The sequence below is a fragment of the Mangifera indica genome, unplaced genomic scaffold (assembly GCF_011075055.1).
Source record: "Mangifera indica cultivar Alphonso unplaced genomic scaffold, CATAS_Mindica_2.1 Un_0095, whole genome shotgun sequence".
In the NCBI taxonomy this organism is placed as follows: Eukaryota; Viridiplantae; Streptophyta; class Magnoliopsida; order Sapindales; family Anacardiaceae; genus Mangifera; species Mangifera indica.
Genome location: NW_025401187.1, coordinates 18,130 through 28,499, shown reverse-complemented (window position 1 = coordinate 28,499; position 10,370 = coordinate 18,130). Strand labels below are relative to the sequence as shown.

The 10,370-nt window shown below is 33.3% G+C and overlaps 1 pseudogene; it reads left to right on the top strand.

The window, feature by feature from the left end:
• Positions 1–2,339: 2,339 nt before the first annotated feature.
• LOC123207698 lies at positions 2,340–5,423 on the top strand (annotated as a pseudogene).
• The last annotated feature ends 4,947 nt before the right edge of the window (positions 5,424–10,370 follow it).

Sequence of the window (10,370 nt, the reverse complement as noted above, 5' to 3'; positions counted from 1 at the left end):
TTATGATTTTATCCCTATTAATTGTTTTATCAACATGCATCCATATTACATATCATATACATCCTAAGCATATCCTAGAAATTCATATGTCTAGCATGCTTCCTATGGTGGTTTACATTAGCACATGAAGGATATACTCTAATCCAATGTAATATCATCAATAAAAGGCTAGCAATATTTGCAAATCACCCAAGCAATCAAACATACTTAACCAATTGAAAATTAAAAACAACCACGATACTTACTTGACTTTTGATGATGCTCACCCTTTACATGGTTACATTGGTTTTTGATATCGCTACTCTTTGCTCCGACGACTTCTAATCACTCAAAAACCTCTCTCATAATTCTTTTTGCTTTGGAAGATGTAAAACTGAAATAACCCTATCAAATTATGTTATCCTCTTTTTATTTTGGCCATATAACACCACCCACGATTGTGCATCCTCCATGCGTGGTTGTACAAACATTTTAATGGCAAAGATCATGTCCTACGATCATTAGAAATGTTTTTATCCAAAATTTAAACACTATATATGGTCATACATTTTAATATGCATGAGTGTATATTGCAACTAGTTGGCATTGTTTATTATCTATCGACTATATAGACATGCATCTTTACTATGCACGACTATATATCCTTCAATATTTAAACACTTCATGCATCATGCATGAAATGACCATCATGCCTTGCACTGATCATGTATAGGCATGCACTCCTAATGTGCACAACTATACAAGGCCTCCGACAATTAGTAAATATGCACAATTCAAATCCAAAGTAAGAAATGACAACAATACTCTTAGTACAAATCTGTGGGTGTGGTATGTTTGCTTGAAGAAGTAAACATAACATAAGTTGTTTGTGCCGAAAAGCTTTAAACCATTATAAATTTTGAACACTTTCTTTTCCTATCTCTATTATTTTTGTGCTTATAATTATTGTTGTTTGTATTTATAATTTATGTTTTAAATTTTTATAAATTCTATTCACCACTTTGAGATTATTTTAGCCGTTAGATGTTTCACTTCACATCAAAAGATTAGACTGAATCATCACATAGGCTTTGTTTAATCTCATTAAAAATTGATGAAGCTTTTCCTCATTTTCTTGTGTAATTACTGCACAAGTACAACTGGTACATTTTAGTTTTTGTGGTTTGGAGAAAGTGATGAGTTGCTCCCATAAGCTCTTCATGTTGGGGTAATAAACCAAAATGGTCATGTCGCTTTAGCGCATGTTTGCAACCTCTCGCTTTAGTTCTTAAATTCTTGGACCACTAACCTGTGAGATTCTCTTTTCCAGCTCTCTCTACATAGCTTGGGCTGTGTCTTGATATACTACAAGTCATGTAATTCGTCATTAAGAGAATTAAGTATCTATTACAAGTGACCCACTTTTCTTCATTTGGGTCTCCTATATTAGGCTTGGAAAGGTTTCCATTGACAAACACATTTCTTTGTTGCTTTGTTATGAGGGCATTCACCACAGTTGTCCTCTATGTTGACTAATTTTTTCCCTTGAGTGAGTAACACTAGTCAGTTACCTGACTTATGTAAGCCACTCAACTGATAATGGAGTGACTTCTTGTTCTTGGATGGAGCAGTTGTCTTTTCCATGAAGCTTACTTCAGCCATTTGATTTACAAAAGCAACCAACCCCGCTCTGATACTATGTAAAGAAAGCAAAGGGTTGAAAGTTTGTGGTTGCTCATATATTTAAAGGAATTGTATACACTCATATACAACTCAATGAGACTATATACAAAGAAATAAGTAATCTACATGGAAACTATATCAGCAATAACTAGGAATAAAAAATAAATAAATAAATAAAGAAAAATTAAGTAATGTAGATTTGGTCTTCATGTAGCAAGGTCACCTTAATTTTTATTTAAGAGTTTGCATAAAAAGAGAGTCCCACTAAGGAAACCCGTATCTTTTATCAAATTTGAGATATGCAAAGCTGAGTTGCCTTTGATTCTGGTGCATTCGTCCTGCTTGTCAGCACATGCACTCCACTTTCCACTACAAAATCGACTTTGGACTCAAAATTTACCCAACCTACAAGAAAAGTATTAGCCCACCTTGCATATATTTCCACTCTCTTCTCTCTCTCTCTCTCCCCCTCCCTCCTCGACCAAATTATCAGAATCTTACTCTTAGTTAACACACAAACCTCTTCTCAGATTCATACTACTTCAGCGCTACTACTTCATATATAGCTCTTATGATCCTGAAAAAATCCCTTCAACATCATCTTCCTTGATCCCTCTAATCACCATAAAGTTAATTTTCTTTTTCACTAGATTTAGGTTACAATAAGTTGGTGAAACATGAGAGCAGACGGCTGCACGGTGCAACAAGCCTGACAGCTGAGGCTGCGAGTGTCGTAAAACAAGCGGTAATGCTGGCGAGACGCCGAGGCCACGTCCAAGTTACCCCACTTCATGTAGCAAACACCATGCTTTCTGCTTCGACTGGACTTCTCAGAACTGCTTGCCTTCAATCTCGCTCTCATCCACTTCAATGCAAAGCCCTAGAGCTCTGCTTCAACGTTGCGCTTAATCGCCTCCCCTCCTCGACGTCCACCCCCATGTTGGGAGCTCACTCTCAATACCCCACCATCTCTAACGCTTTGGTTGCCGCCTTTAAGAGAGCGCAGGCTCATCAAAGGCGCGGCTCGGTTGAGAACCAGCAGCAACCACTTTTAGCTGTAAAGATACCATTAGAACAACTTATTATCTCTATTTTAGATGATCCGAGTGTGAGTAGAGTCATGAGGGAAGCCGGTTTCTCTAGTACGCAAGTAAAAACCAATGTTGAACAAGCTGTATCATTAGAAATATGTTCTCAAAATAGTCCTGTAAGTAGTAATAACAAGTCTAAGGAAAGTAATGTGTTGGCCCTCTCTCCTCAGTTTGCTCCTCCTGTAGCTCAAATTGGAACAAAAGTTATGACTAAACCCAAGGTGATAGATTCAATTAGGAATGAGGACGTGATGTATGTTATAGAGAATTTGATGAACAAAAGAAGAAGAAATTTTGTGATTGTGGGAGAGTGTCTTGCTAGTGTCGAGGGTGTTTTTAGAGGAGTGATGGAGAAAGTTGATAAAGGAGATGTTCCCGAGGCTTTCAGAGATGTGAAATTTATACCGCTTTCTCTTTCTTCTTTTAGGCATCAAAATAGAGTAGAAGTTGAAAAAAAAGTTGAAGAAATCAAGAGTCTAGTCAGGAGCTATATTGGGAGAGGAGTTGTTTTGAATTTGGGAGATCTTGAATGGGTTGATTATAAGGCTAGTGCAAGTGAACAAGGAAGTGGGCATTATTGTTCTTTAAAGCACATAATTATGGAAATTGGGAAATTGGTTTGTGGAATTGGACAGAATGGAAGGTTTTGGCTTATGGGGACTGCCACTTTCCAAACTTACATGAGATGGACATCCAGCCATCCATCTCTTGAAACTGTCTGGGGTCTTTATCCTTTAACAATTCCTGCAGGAAGTTTACGCTTGAGTCTCATCACTGACAGGTACAAAAAACCAAACAATTTTTGTAAAAGTTTCTATATAATTGTAGCCTTTTTCTATATGTTACACTCTAAATGTAGAGTATTCTCTTTCTGAATTTTTTTTTTCTTTTTGCTTTTTATAAACTAACAATATCTCTGTGTGTGTGTATATATATATATATATATATATATATATATTAACAAATCCTTTCCTTGAAAGGAGAGAAAGATTAATTTCCCATAATCATTTTAATTAATTTCATCTTTTTTTTTTTTTTGGTTTTCCATACAGTGATGTGCAAAGTCAGTCCTCAAGTAACAGAACTGAAAGTGGAGATCAAGAGAAGAAACTCACTTGCTGTGCAGATTGTTCGGCAAAATTTGAGATTGAAGCTCGAGGTTTACAAAGCAGCAATGGCAATATTGAGTCTGCAACTTCAAGCCTTCCTGCATGGCTTCAACAATACAAGGATGATAACAAAACACTTAGCAATAATAACAATGATAAGGTAATTATAATCATATATATTCTTCTTTCATCATTATATAAGGTCTAAATAATATACAAAAGTTAAACTAAACTTTTTTCTTGATATTTTGTTTTTCTTTTATAATTAGGACTCTTCTGCAGTGAGAGACCTTTGTAAAAAGTGGAACTCAATTTGCAATTCAATTCACAAATTACCTTACTTTTCTGAAAGCACAACCCTCGCTATCTCTTCTGTTTCACATTCTTCATCTAGTTCTGGCTTCTCATATGAAAACCACCAATTCCCTAATTCTCATTGGACTCGCCATGATTGGAGTACTACTGTTGTTGAACCCAAGGACTCGTGGAGGGAACACCATCTCTGGTTTTCTGAAACTTTTAACAAAAGTACACCTGAACCCCGTTTTCGAATGTACATTCCAGAGCTTCATCAGGATTTCAAACAGACCCTTTCTTCCAACCCTAATTCCACTCCAAACTCGGCATGTTTAAGCGATGTAATGGGGAATATGTGCAGAATTTCAAGGAGTTAAACGCCGAAAACGTAACAACTCTATGCAATGCATTGGAGAAGAAGGTGCCGCAGCAAAAGGATATAATTCCTGAAATTGTGACAACAGTCTTGAAATGCAGGTCCGGTATGTTAAAAAGAAGAGGAAATTTTAGAGATCAAAGTGAGATCAAAGAAGAAACTTGGCTGCTCTTTCAAGGTGTTAATATGGAAGCAAAAGAGAAGATCGCTAAAGAACTAGCTCGGCTTGTTTTCGGCTCCCAGTTAAACTTCGTTTTGATTGCCTTGAGTAGTTTCTCTTCTACCAAAGCCGACTCCACTGAAGATAGTAGAAATAAAAGGTCAAGAGATGAGCAAAGTTGCAGCTACATCGAGAGATTCGCCCAAGCAGTGTTATTTAATCCGCATCGAGTCTTCTTCATTGAGGATGTTGAACAGGCGGATTATTGTTCTAAAAAGGGATTCAAAAGGGCGATTGAAAGAGGAAGAATAAAGAATTCTAATGGTGATGAAGTTGGCCTTTGTGATGCCATTATCATACTAAGCTGCGAAAGTTTCAGTTCGAGATCAAGAGCGTGTTCTCCTCCCGTGAGGCAAAAATCAGACAGCTCTGATGAAGACAAAGGCACTACGCCAGAGGAGACAAGCCCTTCTGTGTCGTTGGATTTGAACATTTGCATTGAAGAAGATAGCACTGTGGATCAGTCAATTGACGATATGGGACTTCTTGAATCCGCGGATAAACGGATTATTTTCAAATTGTAATTAGTAGTTGTTTACATTTATTCACTTTAGGCTTTTAGATTCTCAGGCATTTCGATCAAGGCCTTCAGTTTAAGGAAGAAATTTCCACTCTCTGTATCTAGTCTTATTCTCTTTTATTTAAGAAAGCAAGATCTATAAAAATCAAATTTCAACATCATAGACCAACTCTATAATAAATTATGATTTTTATTAAATGGAAAAAGTTAGGCAAAAATCATGTCTCGTATGACTATTTTTATTTGTATTTTTTTAGATAAAAGTTCGAGAAATTCTTGATCCATGAAGTAATATTACAAGAATAATGAAAAGAATTGTAATAAATTGTTTTTTAATAAAACTATATGTAAATATTTTTATTGTTTAATCACATAACAACATATAACCTATATGTTTATTTGTACACTAAAAAATATATACATATAACATTATTTGTTTTTTCCTAGTCATAATACTGCCTCCCCCATCACCATGCATGTAATAATTAGCAATTTTAGAATACTTTTTCTACTAAATCTTCCTCGGCTTTTCTGAGTGGGATATGAATTTTCTTTGTTGTGTTCCTTTGAATGAATCGGTCATGGCCTCAACAAGAAATTAAAATACTGTAAGAACAAATTGTTGGGAAGCAAGCAATTATACTAGCAAGACCAAAATCAAACTCTCTCATTCTTGATAAAACTATGTGACAGCAAAAACCTCTTCTTTTTTTATGGTATTCTAATTTTTGTGTGTTATTTATCAATTACTTTGTTATGTTGAACCTTATTTTACCTTAATTTATGAATACAGTGGGTCGGATATTTTATATAAAATAAATTTAGGTTTTTTCACATAGATAGGGATTGAAAAGTCCAACATAAATTTGATAATGGAGAACAAATGAGATGCTTCCAAGTAGAATATCTTTTAAGCTGAACTGCAAAGTAATCATTTCTAATTCCCTTGAATAAAAGTAAAGAAGTTCAGAGTTCTTGAGAAAAGCTAGTTTTCTCCTTCGATGAGATTAGGCTATCTGGAATATATACATAATCAGAATATAATAACCTAAGCTAATTAGTTCATAGAGGCATTCTTTAATTAGGGCGACTTTAATTTGATCAAGATTATATTAATAATTTTATAACTTAAATCCAATTATTTAATATATAATCCAAAAGTTCTAACGAAAGAATTATTCTTAGTTTAAATTCTCTAATTTGTACATTCTACTATGTGATACGATTAAATTTTAACATTCGATGCCCTAGAGCTTAGATTTGAACTAAATTTTAATTTTACCATACATTCATTCACATGGGGAAAAGCATATTTCCCATCAAGCATCTTCATGCTCTCGATTTAAATCTTAACGTTAGGACTTCGAATATAAGTGCTGCTATTTCAACTTTATATATATTCTACTTGGTCTTCTGCACGTTGCAGGCAGATAAAGTGATTGCTGCTTTGAACACATTTTATTTATGCATATATCCCGTTTTCCAGCTGTTGGAATCCCAATTTGCTGTCATTCATGTGTTTGTAATTTATAACAGCCAAAATAACTAAATTGTTCCATTACAATTAATATATTTCCAAATTTTATTGAAATTTCAAAAGGTATGCAAGAGTAAGGCTAAGTTCTGAATTACTCAGCTTCTGTTTGAAGTCAAGGGTGCGTCATGGTCTCATAGAGATTGATTGTAGAATAGCACTTAACAATTTGTGTACATCAGTAATTTAGCATATTTGACATTTTTTTCCTACAGTATTAATAATATATTCAAGAAAGGAGAAGAATTATTTTAATTAAGCCACATTTATGCAAGAATATTGAAAATGAATTTGCATCCAATATCCTATGTTGGATCGGGAAGTTTTCTTTTGAAAAAAAAAAAAAAAAGGTTCCTCAATATGGATCAGTCAAGATTTGAGATATCTAAAAATCATTGGTCTGTAATGATTAGAAACAATTTTTGCAAGGTTGAGATTGTAACTTATAATTTGTCTGATTGAATAGTGGATTGACTACAGGATATCACCTACCTTAGATGTAAGATTTCATTTACAAAACTCAATCCAAGTAAACTGATGTGCCTTAATTTTTTTTCTCGCATATTTTTGCTATCTCCTTTTTTAGCTTATAAATATGACTTCTAACAAATTGTATTAGAGCCATTACCAGATTCTTTTCTTGTTTCTTGTTCTTTTTTCTTTCAATCGTGTTTATAACATCCAAAAAAGTCCTTTCAATTTTGATGTGAACTAATAAACCCTAAGCTTCAAGAAACATTTGGTGATAAGAATAGGTCAAACTTGAATAAAAATCAAATGATTTGATGAAAAAGGGATCTTTTATTATATGTGAAAGAAGATGATGCACACATTTCTTGTTTATCAAAAGTGTGCTAAAGCCCTATGCTGTGAAAATGAGCTTCCAAACAAGATGTATCAAAAGTGTGATAAAACCCTAGGCAGTGATGGTTCTATCAAAATTCTAGTCAATGTGAGATTAGTACCCAAACCTAAGAGAAATCAAATTTCATTAGGTATGCTATATTTGGTTTCAGTTTCAGTTCTTTACAAGATGGAATCAAAATCGATCAGTTCCATAAAATTGGAATAGAAACCTATCCGTGGTAGGTCAATTTCAGGTAGGAACTGGAACCAAAAGCTGAGTACTTATGGTTTCGATTCCAATTCAATTTTTTGCTCACCCCTAATACATCATGCACTCAACACGAAGGTGCATTGACCACTTATTTCTGTTTAGTTTATGTATACATAGTAAAGGATAGTGGTATTAGTAGTTCTTCACATGATCAGTGAGATGCATCACATACGCTCCCGTGGTATGAGCCATCGTAGGATGACAATCTAGTTAGCAATTATGTAGCTCTATATATGTGGTAAAAAAGGGATTGCAATCAGTTTTTCTATGTGACTAGGTTATCATAACTAGTTAACCTAAAGTCTGATTTTTATGGTGCGCAAGACACATATATAGGAGACATTTAAGATGTCGATTATTTTACAAGGGCATCGAATATATCAAGATCAGCTTAGTCTTTAGTCATATGAGATAACATTGCCTATGTAGTTAGCGCACGAGGGCATCAAGATGAGACAAATGGGCATAAGAGGATGTTGGAAAACAATCGATAGTAACCATAGAGTGAGATAGTAATAGAACATTAGTTTATGAGATGTTGTGTGTAAGGTGTTAAGAGGTCATCGACTTACTAAGTGTTTTTCATTTATGCATTCCTTTATGTGGTTTTGTAGGTAGAGGAGAGTAGTGAGACATGCAAGGAGCAACGGTCTAGCTCAAGAGGTTGCATAAGGCTGATGGGCATTTTTGTCATTTGATATTTGTGAGTTTTATGTATTTTCCTTATGGACACTATTTATGTTTATGCATTGGTTTTATATTGATGGATCTTTAAACACTTCTGTATTTGGGATTGTTGACCATTAATAATTTATGAGGTTGTTCAATCTATGTATGCTAACCTTTTTATAAGCTATATGTGTTTAAGAGTAAATCATGCTTTAAATTCTAATGTAATAAAATAAGAGTTCAAGTTTGACATGTCTCTTTGGATTATATTCTATCTAAGGGTATGCATTTGAAGAGAGGTGTTATACTATCTTAGACTTATTTAAAATTGGTGAAGTCTAACGTATGTTTGTCTATAGAGGTTATTCTCTAGGCTAAGGGTTGCATTCAAGTTTGAAGACAAGGTTGAGTATGTTGTAGTTATGCGTCTTCATTTGCTACGATAGGATAAAGTAATCATTTTTGTTGGCAATATATCTTGTAAATATATAAACCTTTGTAAAGTTAGAAGAATTTGAGATTTTTTTTTTTAAAGGTTTTTTTCTCTATTCTTTGTCCTTTAGTTAGATCCTTTTTCAATTCCTCTTTTGTTCTTTTTAATCTCTATTTGTTGTGAGCAATTGTATATTTCTTTGTAAAGATAAGTAATCTGTAATGATCTGTAACATTTGTTAAAAGGTTGAGATTATAACTTGTAATCTGTTTGATTGAATAGTTAATTAACTAGAGAATATTTTCTGCCTTGGATGTAAGATTTTGTATATGAAATAAGAACCAAGTAAACTGTTGTGTCTTCATGATTCTTTTTCTTACATGTTTTCGTTATCTCTTTTTGTAGCTTATAGATCTAACTTCTAACAATCTGTTTTATTGATTGTTCAATCATCTTTGGTCATTGTTTTAGCATCATTGAAAAACCTCTAGAAAATTTGGGAGTGCTAGAAATGTTGTGTTTGTTGCATAAAGTTTGGTGCTTAGAAGGATAGCATGATAGGTGACTTTGAGATGGATTCAAATTCAAGAATGAGTCTTTTTCTAGTAGAGGAGAAGGATGTAGTAAATTTGGAATGAGCATTCCAGTTGTGAGATGATACTAAAAAATAAGGCACCTTTGGTCATTCCAAAAGCATCAAAAGTCAAAAAGGCTATTCTTTTAAATAAACAGTCATTTTGTCAAGTTTGTAGAGTTTTATACACCATGAAACTTTCCATTTTTATAGTTTAATTTATTTATTCAATCCTTATTAGTTTATTTTTGAATCTTGGGTTTTCTATGACTATTTAAAGGATTATTTAGCTTAAAAATAGTACTTTTGGTTATCGATTTTTGAAATTTTATTTTAGAGCAAAGTAATCATTTAAATTATTGCAATCATCCAGTCTCCAAATTTTGATACAATTTAATAGTAGTTTATTGTATCAACATTTCTTGTGATTACTTAGTCATCTTTTGTTATTGTTTTGGTATCAATTCCAAAGCAACGAAGAAATATAACTAAACAATTAATGAAATGGATGATATGATAAACTACCATTGAATTATATCAAGATTTACATATTAGATTATTAAATAACTGATGATTGACCTTTTATTGCAAAATAACAATTTCAATAATCAATCATCAGTAAGTTAACAAGTTTCTTATTTCATGCTAAAAAACACTTTAAATAGTTAAAAAAAACCTTAGAAACCAAATAGACAATAAAAGAAAGAACAATTAAAACTCCAAAACTAGAAAGTTTTCTGGTGTCTAAAACTCTGCAAACTTGATGGA